The sequence below is a fragment of the Chelonia mydas genome, chromosome 5 (assembly GCF_015237465.2).
Source record: "Chelonia mydas isolate rCheMyd1 chromosome 5, rCheMyd1.pri.v2, whole genome shotgun sequence".
NCBI lineage: Eukaryota > Metazoa > Chordata > Testudines > Cheloniidae > Chelonia > Chelonia mydas.
The window spans coordinates 15,289,629-15,312,580 of NC_051245.2; the positions used below are offsets into that span (position 1 = coordinate 15,289,629).

Below are 22,952 nucleotides of genomic sequence, written 5' to 3' on the forward strand. Positions count from 1 at the left end.
GGACCTTGGCCCTGGAAAGCTTTAACAAGAACACTACTTTCCACTGTAAAGCTGTACAATTCAGAGCTTCAGCTTATCTCAAACTATGTAAGCTACACTATTTGCTTTCTGCTCACTCCCACGTGCAGCAAACTGGGAAAAGAATTTGCCACAAAAATAACTAGAAGTCACAACCCAAGGTCTATGGCAGCTCATCAGAGCTAAAGGACACCTCCCCCCTTCCCCCCCCCCCCCGCCCCCGCCAAGTGTCCTTGGTGCCACTGCTCTTCCAACAAAGCTGTGAATATCATGGTTCCCCGATCAGTGTTGTCTGTGGACTTGTCTGACACACTGAACTTGTGCAGTTCTCCACTCTGGCAGGTAGGCTTAGTTTGGTTTGGTTTGGTTTTTTTGACAGAGGGCGGGGGGCTTTTTGGCACCATTAGCAAGGAAGAAGGATGCAGGAATCTCAATGACAACTCTCTTCCCTTAGTAGATGCTGCTAACTTGTGCTAGACAATCATTACAAACCAACTTCATCCACTTATCCAGCAGTAGCAGGAGAGGTGGTGAAATGCTTCAAGCAGTGTAGTTAGGGGTTGCCTTCTGTGCAACTGTCAGGGTGGATTTGATTTAAATCACTAGCCAGGAAGACTAAATTTAATCATGGATTTCTACATAAAAGTGCATTCTTGTTGGTTGTTATAACCTTAATACATATTCTTCACAACTCAGAGATAGATGAGACCCAAACTGGGTCTCTTTTACGGCCTGCTGCCATTATAGGTTTTCCCTTCTAGTGAGAGAATGGTATAGTAGATCTCAAATCAATGATGGCTACTCTCAGAAAGACCTCAAGACTTTTGGAATATTTTGCTCAAACAGTTTCACTTCTGTTTCTACTGTCTGTCCCTCCCTTCTCACATCTATCTCCAGACTTCTCCTTGTCCAGATCTATTCTGTCCCCAACAATCTTCTATTCATTGAACTTTTTGAAACTTTGCACTTTTAGAGAGAGGTAACGGATTGACTCTGTACACAAATTTGCAGAGGGACAATAGGGTTGAGGTCTGTTATTTCTCACCTCTAGATATTATTTATTTAAAAACTTTTTTGCTGTTAACAAGCATGTTATCTCTGGAGACACAAATCCACAGTTTGAGAACTGCAAAACTAAGCATCTCTGATGGTATCTTCTAGACTGAGCACTTAGTCCCATTGGGTAGATAGAAAGATTAACCTAAATAATCTATACAGAAGCCCCTGGAACCCCATAACATTAGGTCCCTAATCCATGAACTATTGGAACTCATTTACAAAACTTTTCTTTAAGATTACATGAATATATTGTCTCATACTATAGAATTAGAATTTATAATCCCTATTCCATGATGAGATATCTTTGAACTACAGACGCTCCCAGGTTACGCAAGACCCGATTTATGCAAATCCGCACTTACAGAAAAAGCTCCGTAAGGTAGAAATAGGAGTTTTTTGGGGGAGGGGGGTTTGGCATAATGGTCGGGTATACGTTTCCGACTTACACAAAACTCAAGTTATGTAAGGTGTTCCAGAATGGAATGATTGCATAAGTCGGGGAGCATCTGTATAATGTATCTATCTTTAGATAGGCTAGGAAAAAGCCTTTTATAAAAAAAAAAAATCTGATTTTTTTATTTTTTTCCACTCTGGCAATGGTCATGATTGTCTTGTCCACAGTTCAGTTTCTGTTCCGATTAATTCAATAGGCCTCCAGGGCCTTTGCCCATTTTACCTGTGCAACAGTTCAACTAATGCTTTGGCAGCACAGAACATTCCCATGGTCCATTAGCCCTTTGAACAAGCAGCCCCTTTCACTACAATACCCTGATGAGCTGAAAACGTCCTTGCTCTAAACCAGTGGTCACCAACCCGTCGATCCTGGAGCCTCTGTCAGTCAACTGCAATCTCTGCAGCCAGCAGCGCAGCGGGGCGCAGACAGGCTGCCTGCCTGCCTGCTGTGGTCCCACGCCGCTCCCGGAAGTGGCTGACTGTTGGCACGTCTCTGCAGCCCCTGGGAGGAGGGAAGGGGGTGAGGCAGCAGCTCCCCTTGGCTGGGAAAGGTCTCTGTGGCCCCTAGAGGGTTATTGAGCAGTGGGTCTGCTCAATAATGATCCAAAGCAGTGCGAACCGATGCACATTCATTTTCGTTATCTAAGTCAGATGCCACTAGCAGAAAGTTGATTTTCTTTTTTGGTGGTTCAGGTTCTGAACTTTCTGCATTGGAGTGTTGTTCTTTTAACTCTTCTGAAAGCATGGTCTACACCTCCTCCCTCTCAGATTTTGGAAGGCACTTCAGATTCTTAAACCTTGGGTCGAGTGCTGCAGCTACTCTTAAAAATCTGACATTGGTACTTTCTTTGTGTTTTTTCAAATCTGCAGTGAAAGTGTTCTTAATATTAACATGTGCTGGGTGATCATCTGAGACTGCTATAACATGAAATATATGGCAGAATACGGGTAAAACAGCAGAAGACATGCAATTCTCCACCAAGGAGTTCAGTCACAAATTTAATTAACACTTTTTTTTGTAACGAGCATCAACAGCATGTAAGCATGCCCTCTGGAATGATGGCCAAATCATGAAGGGGCATACAAATGTTTAGCATACCTGGCAAGTAAATACCTTGCAATGCCAGCTGCAAAAGTGCCATGCGAACACCTGTTCTCACTTTCAGGTGACATTTTAAATAATAAACAGGCAGCATTACCTCCCATAAATGTAAACAAACTTGTTTTTCTGAGCGATTGGCTGAACAAGAAGTAGGACTGAGTGGACTTCTAGACTCTGAAGTTTCACATTGTTTTGTTTTTGAGTGCAGTTATGTAACAAAAAAAAAATCTACATTTGTAAGTTGCACTTTCACGACTAAGAGATTGCACTACAGTACTTATATGAGATGAATTGAAAAATACTATTTCTTTTGTTTATCATTTTTACAGTGCAAATATTTGTAATCAAAAATAATAATACAAAGTGAGCACTGTACACTTTGTATTCCATGTTGTAACTGAAATCAATATATTTTACAATGTAGAAAAACATCCACAAATATTTAATAAATTACATTTGGTATTCTATTGTTTAACAGTGCAATTAGTTTTTTTAATCACGCTTAATTATTTTAAGTTAATCACGTGCGTTAACTGCAATTAATTAACAACCCTAATTTAAATCTGTGTGTTCCATTCCCTGAACTGAGGACTGACTTTACAGTTTAGGAATATGGTACCCACCCATATAATAGTTTATTTTTGTTCAGTAACTGGAAAATAAAAATTTGAGGGCTATCACAATAATAGGGATGACATTTTAAATGCATGAATTTGACAAATTTTCTCTTTTCTAGTGATTACCTAACCAAAAAAAAAAAATCTATTAAAATTATTATTGTTGGAAGCATTCCTTAACATCAGAATGTTTGCTTACTACTGTATGAAAATTCCAGGGCAACTTTGTCCATCTCTTTCTTTACCTACTACACATATGTTTCTAGAAATAAATTAAATTTCAAAACTTTAGCAATTCACTTTAAATTATGGTTAAAACTGGCAGCTGCGTATGATGTAAATCATGTCAAACCACGCACTGTTTTGCAATCCAAGCAGATTTACCCAGGTTAGAGCTGGCGCTTTCCAGAAGAGACTCCCCTTGATACAAAAGCTGTAAGTATACTCATTTCAACCTTATGGCCCACTTTCCTCTCCCAAAGAACTTGCCTACTGGCCACAATACATTTCCACAAAGGAAATCTCAACTGTGGCATCTGCAGTGCCTCGTAGGTATGGGAAAGATACTTAGACGTTCATTAAGTTTGATACAGATATAACCTTTTTGCATAGATCAAGTGTTAGAGAGACAATTATTTTGGCTGCTGTAATCTGGCCACATGTGAGTGTTATGCAGACTCTAAAATAGAGCTAAGTGTCACTAGTTTAAACATAGCTAGAAATCTGTACACTGTATAAAACTGCATACTGCACAGAACAAAAGTAATCCAACTTTGTTTAGCTTTTTTTTACATTCATCTACGTTACCTTGTACTCCACATTATGATTTATGTCTTGTATTTTACCCCCAATCTATACCACCAGAGTCAGCTGCTCCCACCACTTGCTCTAAATGAAAATAACTTTGCCAATCAGTTTAATTACCGCAAGGTACAATAGGTTTCCTATTTTGAACAGCATTTTCAGGCTCTGAAAAATGAGAATGATCTGCTTTATTCGCCCTCTTGGATAACAGACCATCAGACACCAAATAGGATTTCTCAGATTTTAAATATGTCATTGTATCTGCTTTATATAAAAAGCCTTGCCATTTTATTTTTATGATGCCTAAAGATGAATTTGCAAGCCCAACTCTTAGTCATAAGAGTATTAAAGCATTAAGAGTATTAAAAACACATTGAGATTGAGCACAGCTGTCAAAAAATTCTAAGTTAATATAAACTGATATTTGCTAAAGAAAACTTCTGCTGCACTGAAACTCACAATACACTGAGCACCAAATACAGTAAGTAGTAAAACATTTTAGACATCCAGGGTCAAGCCTCTCAGCACTAAATCTAAAGTTTCCAAGGAGGTTTGTTCCTCATTTTTCTCCCCCCAGCTAGAAGAAAAAATTGAGATCAGACAGTAAGTTTCTCCAGTACCAAGAAATGTCCAGTAACAGAACTGCAGAGGGAACAGGGGGAGAGACAAGTGGACTGAGCTCTCATGTGATCATGGGAAAGGTTTAAACATACACAAGGTTAGACCTATGCTCTCCACAAACAACTAAAAGGTTGGGATGAAGGGTTCTAAAAAGAGTTCCTCAGGGCCTAAATCACACAGTGAGGGTTTTAAAATGTATTAAATATTTCCTAGATCTGGGCAATCTATCTATTCCTACAAACACCAAAAGCGATTACTGCCACTGCCTAGAACTAGCATGTTACCCCATATTATATGCAGTGAAAGAAACTAGTTGTAGGCACGTTTCACAGTAGCAGCCGTGTTAGTCTGTATTCGCAAAAAGAAAAGGAGTACTAGTGGCACCTTAGAGACTAACCAATTTATTTGAGCATAAGCATCCGGTGAAGTGAGCTGTAGCTCACGAAAGCTTATGCTCAAATAAATTGGTTAGTCTCTAAGGTGCCACTAGTACTTCTTTTCTAGTTGTAGGCACAAAATTTAGATTGCAGAATCAGTACCTCACGGCCCAAGGCACTAGAGAGATGCATAATGAAAAGACAGTGCTTGACTTACACCCTAATATAAGATATAAAACGTACTGTGATTAATTAGAATATATTTTAAAATAAATATTTCCCAGCCTAACTGTGAACCCAAGAACAACATGCTAGAGCAGGGGTCGGCAACCTTTCAGAAGTGGTGTGCCGAGTCTTCATTTATTCACTTTAATTTAAGGTTTCACGTGCCAGTAATACATTTTAACCTTTTTTAGAAGGTCTCTCTCTATGTCTATATATTATATAACTAAACTATTGTTGTATGTAAAGTAAACAAGGTTTTCAAAATGGTTAAGAAGCTTAATTTAAAATTAAATTAAAATGCTGATCTTATGCCACCGGTCCGCTCAGCCCGCTGCCAGCCTGGGGTTCCGTTCACTTAGGCCGGCAGCAGGCTGAGCGGGGCCTGTGGCCGGGACCTCGGCTGGCAAGGGGCTGGCAGCCAGAACCCCAGACCGGCAGCGGGCTGAGTGGGGCCAGTGGCCGGGAACCCAGACCGGCAGCGGGCTCAGCGGCTCAGCCTGCTGCCACTAAGCCCGCTGCCGGTCTAGGGTTCCATCCGCCGGCTCCTTCCAGCCAGGGTTCCGGCTGCCAGCCCCACTCAGCCCGCTGCCAGTCTGGGATCCCAGCCCTGCCCATATAGAGTGGGTACCTACCTTCTCCCTGGTTCTAGCCCATTCTCTTCCTCTCTCTCTGCACTGAGCTGAGGGTGGGAGTGCACTGAGCACAGGGCTGGGGGTGAAGGAGCAGGCTGGGTAGGTTGGGGTGTAGGGTCTGGCCAGGAGCTAGAATGAGGGAGGGGGCTCAGGGTTGGGGCAGGAGGTTTGGGTGTGGAGTGCTTACCTGGGCAGCTCCCGTTTGGTGCTCAGGGTGGGGGTGGGAATGCGGGGAGTGCAGGAGTCAGGGGGCTAGAGGTGTGTGAGGAGGGTGCAGAAGTCAGGGCAGAGGGCTGGGGGCATGTGAGGGGGGTGCAGAAGTCAGGGCATGGGGTGTGCTGGAGTCAGGGCTGGGGTCATGGGGGTGTGCAGGGGTCAGGGCAGGAGGCTGGGGTGGTGTGAGGGGTACAGGTGTCAGGGAATGGGGGGACTGGGTATGTGTGAGGGGTGCTGGAGTCAGGGCTGGGGTTGTGGGGGGTGCAGGGGTCAGGGCAGGAGGCTGGGGTGTGTGGGGGGTGCAGGGGTCGGGGCAGAGGGCTGAGGGTGTGGGCTAGGGTCGTGGGAGTGCTTCCAGCCCCCTGCTGTGAAACTGCTCTGAGCAGGGGGCTGGAGGGGATATGCCCTGATTCCACCCCCCTTCCCCAAGGCCCCGTCCCCATCTCTTCTCCACCTCCTCCCCGGAGCAGAGAGCGCTCTGCAGTTCCGCTTCTCCCCCTCCCTCGCAAGGGACTTCTCCTCTCCCTCCCTGCCACCAATCAGCTGGAGGGGCAGGAACGCAGCACTGGGGTGGAAAAGGCTGGGGAGGAGGGAGCTTGCCTGCCCTGCAGTAGCAGCCGGCAGGACCAAGCTTCATCACCCTGCCCCGGGGGGGGCGGGGGGGAGAGGGTGCAGCGGAGAAGAGCGGGCAGGATTTTTAATGGCACATTGCTGCCTGCTGGGGTCCCGGCCTGGGTTCAGCAGTGGGCTGAGCGGGGCCAGCGGCTGGGACCCGGCAGGCAGCAGCGTGCCATTAAAAATCGGCTCGCGTGCCGTATTTGGCACGCTTGCCATAGGTTGCCGACTCCTGTTCTCCAGTAAGGAAACTAGAGATTGAAAGTGACTAGGAAACATCAATGACAATTACCAGTTTTGTTTCACTGTAGAGGCTGAGTATTTTATTTATTTCCTGAGCACCGTAAGTGTCCTCTGCTCTATTAAATGCAAAAAGAAAAACAGCAAGAATTGGAAACCACTCCATTGCAACTGAGGCATAATTAGTAAGGGCGTTGATAACACAAAATATATACACACAGACAACTCTCTTAAAGATCTCATTCTAGATTCTGCATATAAAAAGATCATAGACGCAACTTGGAGCACTGAGGAGAATCCCTTAGGATTCCAACAAGACGACACTGGGGAAATTTCTTAGTGACTATTCTCATGGTAAACTGCTACAAACAACAGATACTAACAGCACAGGGCCCAGGCTTCACAAGCATACAAACAAAAAGGTTCCCTAGACAGAGATGACCACAGCATGACTATTTAACCATGCACTGAAAGTCATTATCTTCGCAACTTTGGCTGCTACAACACATATCTTCAAGACATATGGGGATAGCAAGCCCAATCCTTTCAAAGAAGGAGGAAGACTCAGTGAACAGCAAGGATAAGTCTGAGCATTTAGTCACTATACTGGGAACTCTCCACAGAGATAGTGCTGGGAGTTACTGCAGTACACCCTGTACTTGCACTCCAAAGCAAAGCAAGCCAATGGAGACTTGCAACAGTATGAGAATAGTGGGTACCGTGAAAATATGTTACTGATGGTTTCATTAAGTCAGAACACTACAGTGCGTGTATGAAACACCTATGTGCACCACATTAAATCCGGGCAAAATTTCCTGCATTCTCTCCTATGACACTTTGAAAAAGCAAAGAGAAAAAGGAAGAAAGGAGAACCACTTTTTCCAGTTGTTACAGAGCTCATCTGGGAATGAGGAACCCAGAGTTCATTTCCCTGATCTACTACAGACTTTCTGTCTGCCCCTGGGCCTCTCTGTCACTCTATTTCCCATCTATAAAATAGAAATAATACCACTTCTCTACCTGTGAGTTCACATACCTGGGGTCCACTATCGCAGTCAACCTTTCACTTGAAACAGAACTCAACATCCGCATTGGAAAAGCTGCCACAACAATGTTTAGACTGAACAAGAGGGTATGGCAAAACAACAAACTGACAGAACGCACAAAGATCTGTGTTTATCATGCATGTGTTATCACATTTTTGTATGGGAGCGAGACATGGACCTTATACTCATCAGGAAAAGAGGCTCAACAGCTTTTATATGCATAGCTTTTGTTTAATCTTTGGAATCTCCTGGAGGGACAGAGTCACCAACACTGAGGTGATCAAATGGGCCAGCAATACCCACCATGCAAACACTCCTCAAACAGAGATACCTTCACTGGCTTGGGCTTGTGTGCCAAATGAATGATGGGTGCATTCCAAAGGACATTCTCTACAGCAAACTGGCATCTGGAAAAAGACCCAAAGGACGCCCAAAATTGTATTTCAAGGATGCGTGCAAGTGAGACCTCAAAGAAATGGACATGGATGTGGACAAATGGGAAGATCAGACTCAAGACCGCAGCCTTTGGAAACAAGAGCTTAACAGAGGTCTCCGGAGTTATGAGAGGAAGCCGTCCAGCTTAGCAGAGGAGAAAAGAGCTCGCAGAAGGCAGAGCCCAAAGACTCGAAACATCACCTTTAAATGTGACAGATGCGGCAGAGATTCTCTCAAGTGGGTCCCTTCAGCCACGTTCGCGGCTGCCATAAAACCAACTGAGTAAATTCTTTACCCCTCAGGGATACATACCCAGGGTCTCTCAAGACTGAAGGATGCCTACTACTATTACCTGCAAGGATAAATTAAAGATTGCAAGGCACTCAGATACTGCGATGATAAATTGTTTTGAATCTCATCTTACTCTTTTCACTAGTATGTTTATCTAAAATAATGAATATTGTAAATGGAACAAAGTACAGATGGCAGCACCAACCAAGGCATAGCAAACACACTTGTTATTGAACTATACTGAAATCCAACAATATTTACGTTTCAGAGTAGCAGCCGTGTTAGTCTGTATTCGCAAAAAGAAAAGGAGTACTTGTGGCACCTTAGAGACTAACCAATTTATTTGAGCATAAGCTTTCGTGAGCTACAGCTCACTTCATCGGATGCAAGTGATGAAGTGAGCTGTAGCTCACGAAAGCTTATGCTCAAATAAATTGGTTAGTCTCTAAGGTGCCACTAGTACTCCTTTTCTTTCAACAATATTTAGTTAGTCCTCCCTTATCATCCCCATTTACTCTGGCAGATCTGCTAGGAAGAAAGGAAGATTCCTTCACTATAGATTAGTCTTTTAGACACTTAAGAGTACTGTATCACCAGCTCATGATGATGGATTTTTCTGCATTTCAAAAACATTTTTAAATCTTACGCATGTTTTTTGGAATTCCCCTTGTTTAAATGGGCTCTGGGCCTAACAAGTTAGCACCCTGCCAAATAGAACATCCCTCCAAATCTCTTCTCTCACGCACACACACACACTCCAATGTCCCTCCAAATATCTCTCTCTCTCTCACACACACACACCCCAACTCCAAACCCTACCAAGTCACAATTCCTCCCCTCCCAAAAAGGTCACCACCCCTAAAATACCTACCCGGCCCCTTTCCCAGTGGAGATACACCTGCCCAAGGGAGGCCACTTCCAATGTGTCTCCCTGTGAGCTAGGGAGGCTCTGCAGAGAGGGCGGGTGTAGTGTAGGAAACTACTCTCTGTAGGAATGTGCTACTTATGGTGCACTGAGCATGCTCAGTAACGTCTGCTGAAGCCACTGCCCTTCACCCTGCCCTTTCTAGACGTTAGATTCTGCTGACTGCTTTTTAAAAGGGTTAAAAAGAGGCAAAGGAGGCAACCGGAGGAAGGTGACCAGGGTCTGAGCAGGCGGCGAAAAGTGACTCATCGGTGTGGTGGTGGGGGGGGGCGGTTCCAGCAGCTGGAGGCAGCGTTAGAGTAGGGTCTGAAGTGCAAAATTGCGGGGGGATGGACCCAGGGTTAAGCCCAGGGGTGAGGCGCTGCCAGAGGATTCCAGAGAGCAAAACCCCAGCACAGGCAGGGGTATGGGGGGTAACAGTTACCCCAGTGGATTGAGACACCAGTGTTTGCAAAAATGGGGGGGGGGAAAGGGGGCATAGGGGCTTTTTTATTCACCCTCCCACAGGACAGTACCTGTCAGCATGGGCTTTCCAGGGCTAGGTTCTTAAAGGCACAGGCATCCCAAAGCCTAGTCACTGCAGCTCCTCTTTGTCTGATGTAACCTACTGAGGTGCTGCAGTGACTTAATTGACTTAATTCAGTGAAATATTTTACATATACCCCCCTCACAAACAAAGAATCCCTAATACGTGTATCTGACTGCATAGAGTCTCATAGCAATTCACCCATTTGTCTTTGCTGCTGCTGGGACGCTCGGGACTTCATCATTTAGCTTTGTCATTGTGCAGATGCATGTCATTTCGCTATTTAATTTATATTTTAACAGCAAATACTCTTTGCAAATATGTATAAGTAAGTTTATGCTAGTAGTTTTAGCAATGACATCTGTGTTTCTAGTATTGCACTTGCTATTTTTTACTGTGATTTCTAATTTGGAATTTTTAATTCTAACTTTTTCTTCTTATTTTTAGAGCAGAAGTTTATTCTGTTGGGTCATGTGAGTTCCCATCTGACTGAATTTATGGACTGGTCTCAAAAACTTTGTTTTCATTCAATCCACCAATGGTGATTGAATTTTGCAACTGTTATTTTGCCTATCAATCCAGCCCTTAGTGTTTTTCCGCATACCACTGCTTGTGTGTACAACTGGATTCTCAAATATTCAATAAAGGCAGTATACTATCTCCTATAACAGCTTTCTCAAAGGAAAAAATCTATTGTAATTTTTGCTGAACATTAGAACTGCCATAATGGGTCAGACGAATAGTCCGAGTAGTCCAGTATCCTGTCTTCTGACAGCGGCCAGAGCCAGGTGCTTCTAAGGGAATGAACAGAACAGGCAATCACTGAGTGAACCATCCCACTGTCCACTCCCCCCATCTGGCAGTCAGAGGACCGTTTAGGGACCACAGAGCCTGGAGCTGCATCCCTGATTATCTTGACTAATAGCTGATGCACCTATCCTGAGGGACTGACCTAATTCTTTGTTGAACCCATTTATACTTTTGGCCTTCAAAATATAATGAATACACATCTACAACCCCAAGATACTTTGACAACCACAAGAATTCTGAAGACATGAGTTATACACCCTGAAGTCAAGACATTTTAATAAATATATGATATTTTGTTCTTATGCACCTCTTTGTTCCCGAGCCTTTAGGGTGCAGTAAGGCCAGTTCCACAAAAGCTGGAGCCCAAACATGTGAATGAATCTTAGTCTACCCTCATACTTTTCCTGTTACCTCTCCCAAACATTTCATATACCTAAGGTCATATCTACATTACAAGTGTATGTTAACTCAAGTTACGTCAACATAGGCTCACTACGGTTACTATGTCACTTGTGTGCATGCCTACTGAACTCCTTGTCTCACTGTGAGGGTACTCACCAGAAGTACTTGCATAGAGTCAGAGTGAGGTGCACCATGAATAGATATCCCACTGTGCAACTCATCACAGTCCACCATACTGTATTTTGGGAAGCTTTGGTTTGGCATTGTATGCTGGGGCCCAAACAGGTCGCACAGGGGCGACTGTACTCATGGGATCAATTTCCCATAATGCATTGTTAACCATCCCCTAATTTTATATGTATCCCATAAGTAAACATATATAATGTTTGCACCTTTTTTTTTTTTCCTAAACCCACAAACCTGCCTGGCCCTCCTCACTGCCTGCCATCTCACACAGAAGCATGGAGCCTGATGACTCTCCACTATTGTCAGGAGTGTTGCAATCCCAAGGTGCATGACCCTTTAGTATTTGCAGGGCAACAAGCATAGAAGTGGGGTGTGACATTATACTCCATATTCTTTATGAAAATATGCTTATAATATGGATATGACATAGCTAAGATATACTTTATGCAAGATCATTGATAAAGTTATGACCTACTGAATGTGTTTATCCAATTTGTATGCATGTATCATTTTTGTATCTGAAGATGGGAATATTGACCACGTCTCTGTATTTCAAATGTGCTATGTTAGATGAGGCCAGACAATGTGAGTGGCTCATTGAAGAAATGCACACAAGCATAAGGAAATGTGTGCAACAGAAACCTCTCAGAGATAGCTCTACACAATGGGAACTGTTTGACACAGGTCACGGCAAAAGAACCTTCCAGCAAGTGGGGGGGAAGATTAAAAAGGGGGACAATGACAACATGAGGGGGCCTCACTCTCCCTCGCTCTGGGAAGACAGGCACTTCAGCCTACTGAGAATGAGAAGGATCTGACATTATCAACCACTGAAGAATAATTCAGGTGCGTATAATATATCTTGTGTCTACACTTGCAGACATAGGCCTTTTCCACATTGCTAAAAACTAATGAAAAAAAAAAACCACAAAACAAGTTAAAAGGTTTAACAGTGAGGAAAAAGGCTCAAGAAAATGTCTCAAAAATTAAATGAGAGAGCAATGAGGTGACACGTGAGCGCCACGGCTCTGAGTGTAATTTTTGTGGTGATACCTTTTTGCTCCGTGTGTGTGTGTAACAGTGACAAAAGTGGAAGTCTGTATAAAGCACAATGGCAGATTTTCTGCCTATGAGCTTGCTTTCAAAAGGAATTAATATGTATTTCACATAACATTTATAATGCTTTTCACTACTCTCAATATTGTGTGTGCATTCAATGTTTCTTTACTAATAGACTGTATGACCTACTATGCAGTGGAAAGGGACTAATAAAAGATTTCTTTTTAAATGCTCAGACTTTCATTAAGGGTTTTTCATACAATAGCTATGAAACAGTGTGTAATGTTCTCTTCTGTGATCAATACTCAGTGAAATCTTTTGAGGAAAAAATTGCACAGGTATTGGCATATAAAAGGAGTGACACATCCAGAAGGAATGAATAAAGCAGGAAGACTTAACCTGCGTCAATTTGCTGCCAACTTTTCTTTGGAAGGTAAGCAATTCTTTTTCTCATGTAATAAATACACAAACACAATAGAATCTTCAGCATATACATGATGGTCCTGATCTCGCAACACTGGGATTACTTGAAGTGTTAAATTTACCTTCACTGGGACTAGGATTAGTTTTCTTCACATTTCCAAGAAAATCTCCTTTGCCTACTACAACAGGGCCTCCTCGGTTCCACTTCTGTCTCGGTATACAAACCACGCATTGATCCTTGTTCTGGTTCAACACCCTGTGCAGTTTATTTATAATTAAGTCCCACCTACAGCTGCCAGCTGTCCAGTTTTCTACCGGAATGCCTAGTCGCAAACGGACCCTGGCAGCTCTGGTCAGCAACGCTGACCGGGCCGGTAAAAGTCCAGTCGGCGGCGCAGCATGGCTAAGGCAGGCTCCCTGCCTTCTGTGGCTCCGCATGCCTCCCGGAGCAGTGGCATGTCCCCCCCTCCAGCTCCTAGGCAGCCAGGCGGCTCTGTGCACTGCTCTGCCCCTTCCACAGTCACTGGCTCCGAAACTCCCACTGGCCCAGAACTGTGGACAATGGGAGCTGTGGGGGAGGTGCCTGTGGATGGGACAGCGCGCAGAGACGTCTGGCAGCATCTCGCACAGGAGCCGTAGAGGGGACATGCTGCTGCTTCTGGAAGCCACCTGAGGTATGCGCCACACCGAGACTGCACCCCTCACCCCCTCCTGCGCCCCAACCCCCTGCCCCAGCCCTGATCCTCCTCCCACCAGCCAAACCTCTCGGCCCCAGCCCAGAGCACCTTCCTGCACCCCAAACCCCTCATCTCCAGCTCCACCCCAGAGCCTGCACTCCCAAACACAACCCACCCCCTGCCCTAGCCCAGAGCCCCTTCCCTCACCCTAAACCCCTCATTTCTGGCCTCATCCCAGAACTCACCCCTAGCCCAGAGCCTGTACCCCCTCCCACACCCAACCCCTTGAGCCAGCCCAATGAAAATGAGCGAGTGAGTGAGGGTGGGAGAGAGCAAGCGACAGAGAGAGGGGTGATGTAGTGAGCGGGGGGCAGGCCTTGGAGAAGGGGCCCAGCAGGGGTGGGGCCTCAGAAGAGGGGCAGGGTAAGGGTGTTTGATTTTGTGTAAGTAGAAAGTTGGAAACCCTAGTCCTACCACCTTCACAGCATACCTAGCTCCTTCACAAGCAAGAGGAAAGCAATTGCTCTCTCCTTCTCACTGCCTTCTTTACCCCCTTTCCACCTCCTTCCTATGCCTGGCTAATGGCTTAATTAGCCTTTTTCTGCTGCCTCACCCACAAATTAGGCACAGGGCTGCCTCATCAGCTCCAATCAACTATGCCTGATCGGAGGTGCTATAAACAGAGTGCTGACTCAGGGTTTCTTACCTAGCACTCTGTCACACCTACATATGTAGGCACTGTAACAATGTATTTCTCAGCTATATGACAAGACTATGAAATATAAATATTACCAAAAAAGCCTAAATTGTATCTTTATTTCTCAGGTATGTTATCCAGTGTATCCTACAAACAACAACAGTCCATAAATGTTCATTGAGCAACGACTTCTAGTTTAAAATTTTTATTTAACATCTACTCATAGTCATATATTGAAATGTTTCAGAGTAACAGCCGTGTTAGTCTGTATTCGCAAAAAGAAAAGGAGTACTTGTGGCACCTTAGAGACTAACCAATTTGAGCATAAGCTTTCGTGAGCTACAGCTCACAAATGTCACTCACCTACCCCTTACCAAAGGCAGAATGACCCATTCTGTATTCAGCTATCTTGTATATGCATATGCCTTATAATGAATCTAGGACTTTGAAAATATCTGATAATTGCTTAAGCTCAGCAGGTGATGTCATCATATCTCCATTTTCTTTGATTATCAGAGGGGACACTTTTCCATTCCGCCAAAGGAAGCAAGGTTGTCGTTGTGCACACCAGGAAACAAGCCCTACAACTCTTTGAACAGTATCATGACAGCTCACAGGGTAGACATCAAGGGATAGTCAAAACGACAATCGCCATGAACACAAATTACTATTGGCCTGGGGTGACAAAAGACATTGCCGATTGGGTCTGTACCGGAATAAAACTAAATCCTGGAATATTTACTTTATATTTTAAAGACAAATTTTACATTTACATTGCAAAGAACAGTAATTATACTTTTGCTGTAAAAGTACAATCCCTTCCCTTGGAATAATATTTTCATACAAGACTTTTAATGTCATCCTATTATTCTGTCTAAACTAGGTTTCACGATGTCTGCATTGCCAGAAAGTGAGAAAGGAATTAAAGCTGGATACCACCCTGAAAAGCATAAAGGTGAGTTTTCAACTCTGAGACATCTACTAAATTTCTTCAGAATTTCCTTTTACCTTCCTTCCAGTGTCAAAGCATTAGGAATGTTCTTAGTGTGAACTGCATATATATGACATCAAGTCTCATTCTCTTCCCTTAAAAACGGTTAAGAAATCTTACAGAGAGTCAAAGGTAATTGCTTATTATCCATTTTTACCATTGCTACACAATGAGGCCTTTAATTCCCAGCGAACGCAATGCATGTCAGTGGCACAACAGAGTGCAACAATGAGCTCTATTGCTCCTTGCACTTCTGTATTTCTGCAGGTTTATTATTGTATCATTTTTCTTATAAGTATTCCTATATTACTTTTTGTTGACTTCTTTTTGTTTATTTCTTTTTATTCTGTTTTTACAAATGGAAATTAGATTCTGATAGTGTGGTTGTATAACCCACATCACAATGTTCAGTATGCTTACTACTTATGAGCTTATTGAGAATATGAAATAAGAGAAATCCAAAATATGACTCCAACCGGTTCCCTTACATACAGGTCATTCGGCCCTTTGAATTGGTGGGAATGGATTTAATAGGACCATTACCAGCAACAAAGAAGGGATACCAGTATATACTGACAGCCACAGACTATCTTACAAGATGGGTTGAAGTATTTCCACTTCGAAATAAGTCAGCATCTGAGGTGTCAAAGAAAATGTACAAAATTATTCAGCGATTTGGATGTCCACAGCATATACTGACAGATCGTGGGTCAGAATTCATTAATGAGGTAAATACTTATTTCTGAGGTTGTTTTTGACTATGTCTTAAACCATACTTTCAGAACACAGATAGCTGACAGTGAACATGGGCTTCATTGCCCTTGTGAGTTTTTCTTTATGGGCATTTTTGCTGACAAGTTTCTATGAACTCCCACTCAACTTTGGCAAGGATTACTGCTGGTCACCCCATCAGAGTTGCTATAACGTTTTATTCTTTGGTCTCTTTTTAGCCACCAAACCTGTCCAAAGGAAAGTTTATGGCATAACTTTTTTTCTTTCAGTATAACTGAGACATTGGGAATACAACGTAGCTTCATCAGCCCATAGCACCCACAAACCACTAGATTGGCTGAAAACACAAACAAATCCATTAAAAGGTAATTTTAGGGCTGGGAAAATTACAGTATTAATAGCAAGGAGAATGCACTATGACAGAAGCTACAAGTTGCTTCAAAATTTTAGTACATTGCAAGTCTATTGTCTTGCATTTCAAGAAAAAAAATAATCATACCAATGCACTAGGATGGCCTCTTTTCGCCCTTTGGATTACATATAATTTCTCTCAGTAAAGACAGTCCTTTCCCCTCCCCCCACAAATAATCCATCACCATTTGTTACAGAGCATTGCGGAAGTTGGTTGATGACACTGGGAGTCACTGGGACAAATTTCTTGGTGACATTTTATTTTCTTTGCAATCAAAACCAAACATAACAACCAAAGTGTCACCCTTTCAACTACTGTATGGCTTTGAAGCAACATTGCCAGACCAAGTCTCAGACAATTACATGGTAAGTGTCTTTAAGAACCATCAGCTTTCAGGTGCATGTGTTTATTCTGTGATTGTTCATTTTACAAACACAACTCCTTTTCTATTTGTTTACAAAGCCAACAGATTTTGAGAAACTCAGTGAGGAATACTACAAAGAGTACAGCATAAATATGAAATCTAGCTGTGATGCTGACATTGAACTGGCTATTAGTAATATTTCTAAAGCACAAGAAAAGCAACAAATACAGTATGCCAAAACTAAGACTTGTAAACATGGGAAAACAATATTTGAGGTTGGGGACAGTGTCATGTTACTGAATGCGAGAAGGAAAACAAGAAAGGGAGGGCCGCTGCAACCTACCTACCGTGGACCATACAAAGTTACCACTGTAGAGGGCAAAACAGTTAAATTAGAAACCATCTCAGGGAAACTTTTAGGATCTATGTACAGTATTTTCCATTTAAAACTATTTAAAGAGCCTCCAACATTAGCTGCTGAAAACAGAAAACATGGAAATGGAAACTGCAGTGGATGACACTGTAAAAACAGTCACCTCTGAAGAGGTAGGAGAAATGGGAGGCAATGTATCTCACAAGCCTCACGACAGCCACGTGATAAAGGTAGAGGTCACAGACACAGAAGAAGAGGAGTGTGTAGTGGCAGAAGTTGCAAGCAGTCATCCAAGTAATGTTGATGACATGCCTATGGAGGATGATAAAGACAAAGAATGGTTTCTCAAAGGTATTGCTTACCACACATTTGTTTTTAAAGAATTTGTTAACACTTCCATTTATGAAGCATGTCAATAGTTTCCATGTAAGAACGGTTTCATGATGGTCAAACAGAGGAAAAAGTAATTGCATTACCATGCACGTAATATGCATTTGGTTTTGTTTTTTCGAGTAAAATTCGTAATGACACACAAGACTGCAGACAGACTGGAGGCCAAAGTAAGAAAAATCAGTTTGTATGACACTGCATTTTGTGACCTGATGCTAGAAAGATGACTGACCAATGACATACGTTGAAATAGCTATAAACACAGAAGGTGACTGGATTGATTGCTCAGATGTTTTTCAAATGTTAACTATTCTTTCAACATCTGTTGTAGGTTATTGATGCGTATCTGCGTTGTGTGGTCGAGAAAGCAAGTGGAAAGATAGGCCACTTATTGTGATGCTACATGGAAATAGCAATTATATCAATTATCAAACTATCAGATGAATATGTGCTAAGACATGTTTAACTGCACATAGCCTGGAATTGTGAATACAAACCTCTAATTGCTGCATCTCACTGTACTTACTGCTGCCAAACATGTACTCAGAAGTAATTTGAGGTATATACCTGAGATACAATCCGTGACATGTACAGAGCCACATTAGTTTTGATATACAGCTCAGTGCAGCCATGATAGCAACACAAGTATATGCACCGCTTAGTCAGTTCTTAAAGTAAGTACAACAGAGCACACGCAGTCTTAAAAACGTAAGATTTGTCAACTATCTTACATATGTTTTTTGTAACAGTAAGGATCTTTTCCATGCCCTTTTTTAAAAAATAAATTCCATTGTGTTTTTTGTGTGCCACATTAACAATTTCCTGGAGTGTTAACAGGTGCAAGCCATCTCCTCAGTAGTTGCTATAGCATTCTGTCAGGCAGAGCAAGCCAAATGAAAATGGAGAAGGTAAATGTTAACAAGCTTTCGTGCCCAACATGGGCAATTCCCATTTTCAGAAAGGCAGTTAAGCTCAGTCTTAAGAAACAGTAAAAACTATTATGGCAGAGTTCATTCTGCTCCTCGGTGGGTTTCCCGCTTCCACTTAGCGGCAGGCGGGAGTATTCCTCTCTCCCTCAGAATTTCCCCATGCCCCTGGGCTTGCTGTGCACACTTTGCCTGAGCAGGGTTCCTCCCAGCCCCCTTGACGGGGGGAGCGGAGGGGAGGCTCTTAGTCTGTGGTAGCCCCTCCAGACGTGGTGGCGACAGACCAGACACCCAGTTCAGTCTCTCCCCTCTGGTGGCGTTTCTTCCCTCAGACCTCCAGGGTTTGGAAGGGCTGTTCGCCCTGTTGGGTAGTGTTTCCCCTGCCCTTCGCCTCTGTACCTGTGGGGTTTCCCTCCTGGTGCTTGTCAGCGTCTGCACGCCCACCTTTCCAGTGGTACGCCTTTCTCCCACAGCTCCTATCACACACCTCTAGCTGGCTGGAGGGAAGGCTCTTAATAGGTTCTGGCAAGCCCCTTGATTTACCCCAGGTGTCCCAATTAAGGTGAAGTAACCCCTGCTCAGTTACCAAGGGAAAAGGGGCCTGTTTATCCTGGGGCTAATATACCTGCCTTCCAGCACTCTCCTATAGCCATCAGGCCTGACCCCATCATACTATGCTATGTTGGGGAATGAGTAATAGTAAGCATGTCCTGAAATTGGGAAATACAATGTAATCCACACTGACTGCTTTGGTTCACAGGCAAATATAACTGCATTTTTAATTCTTCTTTCAATGATCACAGAGTGGAATTCTGCAAAGTGATATAGTTGTGCTTTCTTTCAACTCTCCAAATCACTGGGTTATTGTGGTAAGATGCTTTCCAATGTTATACTTCGCGATTGTCTGCACTTAATATATTATTACATAGGATTCAAACAGAGCTGTATATCAGTGACATAATTTCCTGTTATACTGGGCTTTTAATAACTTCAATACATGGAAAATGAAAATGGAACTGTAACGTAAATCTTGAAATTCTGCAGTTTAGAAAATAAAACACTAGTGCAGAGATTGTGTTATTCTGTTTGCAATGTAAATATAAGGAATATAATCTGCACTGTTGTATTCAAGGAACTGACAATAGGATTTTCTCTTGTGTGTTAGTGACACACTACCAATGATAAGATCTGCATGCAATGTTTAGAAAAATCATTAGAAAATTGTTGCAATTATCATATTTCCAACAACATACGTTGATGCACGTTCACTTACAGATAACACTAATGGAAACCAAACAGTTGGTAATAATTGACCCCTTGGGTAAGGAGATGATATATGAAAGAGAATTCCTGAGGGATTGGAGGTGATTTTTACTTTCACAGTTCACATGTATTGTTATTGTGAAAATTATTTTTAAAAACTGTTACAATGAGGATAATATCTTCCAGATAGCGACAAAGAGAAATAGAAACAGCATGCACTTGTGCTTAATAATGGACACTGAGTGAACTTGTGAGATTTGAGCACAGCTAACTACTTCACTGAAAAAAGAACAGGCATACTTGTGGCACCTTAGACACTAACAAATTGGTCACAAAATACTAGCATTTAGCATGAGTTATGAAGTGTTAGTAGCAACACTGGCCACAGCAAAGCAAGTGATATATGTAGCATAAGACTCAGATACAATTATATGAAACCAAGTGCATACATGTGATCATTCAGTCCTTGCAAGCAGAGAAAGAAAGGTTTACAAAACATGTACAGAAATTGCAAGAAAAAGCAAAACCCTCTTATACAGTTGGCTACTGTACTTCCTTCAAATTTCAGGTCTTTCCTCTACCAACAAACAGCAAAACTGTCAGGGAATTGGAAAACCAAAATAGCGGAACACAAGAGACAAAGTGATGGGCACAACTGTGGACCACTAATCCTAAAGGTATTCAATACCAGATGTTCAATATTGATTGTTAATGATACATGATTATGACGTTTTTTCCAATTAGAAGTGTTATTAGTTTGCAGAAACATATTTACAGTATAAAGACTACAGTACTATAGAAACCACACAAGCGGCTCTAACTACATTTAGAAGAAAAATAGCAATTCTTTTAATGAAAGAGTCGGGTAATAACTTTGTTACATATACTTAATGGGCCCATAGCATATGGGAAGATAACTGAAAGAATGGAATAAAGTCATATCAGAAAGAGTTATTTTAATACACCTACAATGGGATATGTCACATATTTGATTCTCTAATGGTGAATCTGCATGAATGATGTCTGTAAATACTATTAAAAATGTGGTGGGAGTGAATGGTTGCTATTGATAAAGCAGTGAAATCTATGTTGATATCTTTATAGACCACCAGCAGTAAACCAAAATTTGGAAAATCATAGAGTGAGGCTCCAAATAAAATTTCAACTATGAGCCCCACACCCCACCCCCAAAAAGGAAAAGTATTTGCAAACCAGTAATTTTTTTTGGTGTAATTGATACTAATGAATAAATCAAGCCTTCTATTTACAGTTTTGGTCACAATATAACCATAATTTGACAACATTTTATTGACTTTTTCAGAGAGTGTGGAGGACTACTGCTTATACTGCAATTATGTGACTTGCAAAAAAAAAAAATAAAGATGGCATGATGGTAGGAAACACAAAATGGTATGAGAAACACACACCATATATTGGAGCAGAAAAGTAAGGAGAATATTTTTATGTGCAGTACAAGAACAAAGCTCATGGCCGAAGATGTAGCCAGTTGCATATTGTCCCAACGTAATAACCTGCCTAAGGATCACGATTTTTGTAATAATTCCACAGTAGCAAGTATTTCCACTGCTGCTGATAGTCATATCTTGAGTGATTATATGTTGAAACAATATTATTTTGTAACTTTTACCAGTTAGTTGAAATGATCTGTACAATTGTTAGTTTTGTGATTTAATTTTCTCATCTATTACTTATCAAAGGTGCAGTGCAACTCTTATAAGAGGTGGGCACGTGTGCACTCCTTCCAGAGGGAATCAATGAAGAAAACCGACTGATAGGAAGAAAGAGTACAGATGCAACAAGTGTTCATAGTTCAGCTATTTAACTAAAATGTACATTGTAGAATGATTTTGTTAAGAGGAGTATTTTGGTTTTCTTCAAATAACACTGAACTATAAATGAGAAGTAGAGAAATGTAACAGTACTATACATTTCAGTAAAGAAAAAAGTGTTAATAACTGTATCTATAAATATGTCCAGATGCTTGTTTTTTTTTTAAATAAACTGTTGGAATGAAAACTAAAATGTTCTTGTTTATATATCTTGTTACAATAGTAAAGGTTTTGTATTTTGAAAAATACCTCTCTATAGTTGAGTCCACATTTACAATGGGGATTTTACAATGGTAACAAATTGTGACAAGGCATCAATCATCCCTAAAGGTTTTCTACCTTTGAACTTTCTCATGCTGTGCTCTCAGGTTGATGTCCCGTCACATTCATAGTAAACTGGGCCAGAGGTACCCTCCTCCGTCACACTTTGCTACTCCTGGACCAGAGGAGGGGAAAGCTGAGAGGAGAAACTGGAGGCACACAAGGTGATGTGAATTGCCCAAGGTTACACAGCAAATCAGTGGAAACCCTGGCTCACTTCCCTGTATTTTTCTGCAGAATCCCAAGTTATAAACTTTCTGGATTCCCCTTGTAAGTTCTTCAAAGGCCTCTCTGGTATACTCTCCTGCTGTATTTCCAGCAGCAGCAGCTATTACCTGGCAGGTTCATCAACTGAAACTCTCATCTTTCCAAATGTCATCTTGTGTGTATTTCATTTTGTGTTGAGTGAGAGAAGCCAGATGAAAATAGGGAGTGTGACTGGGATGGGCATGTGCACAGCTGAGCCAAAAGCTCTGGGAAAGATAGAGAGATCTGTGTGGTACTTGTTTAGATCACATTCTGTCAGCTGCAGTATTCAGCCTCAATTATGCTCCTAATGTAAACAGCAGGATAGATTTGTTTATTTTGCTAGACTGCTTCACTGGCTCATTTGTTTGTTCACGGGAGAAGCCTGAACCTCTAAAAAGCTATTCACCTCACTGAAACCACCACACTGGTTTTTCAATAGAACACTTTGCCTCCCCACTAGGTCTGTCTGAGTTTGAGATCCTCAGCAGTAACAGTTATAATCATCCTACGTCATGTTTTATAGAGATCATGAGCCCTTTACCAACTGCAGGCTCAGTTATAGCTCTAAAGCTTGAACAATGGGGTGGAGGAGGAGAAGGTGGTACATCTTCAAGCAGTGGTGGTA

At 42.2% G+C, this 22,952-nt stretch overlaps 1 protein-coding gene across 6 annotated transcripts in view; it reads right to left on the reverse strand.

Moving 5' to 3' along the window:
* Positions 1 to 22,952, reverse strand: part of DYM (dymeclin) — a 375,287-nt gene that overhangs the window by 350,091 nt on the left and 2,244 nt on the right. The window contains exon 1 of one of the 6 annotated variants that reach the window (XM_043547069.1): positions 1,891 to 2,027. The exons of the other annotated variants lie outside the window; for them this stretch is intronic. The gene's annotated coding sequence lies outside the window, so the exon portion shown is untranslated. Of the gene's footprint in view, positions 1 to 1,890; positions 2,028 to 22,952 lie in introns of those variants that run through there. 6 annotated transcript variants of the gene reach the window in all.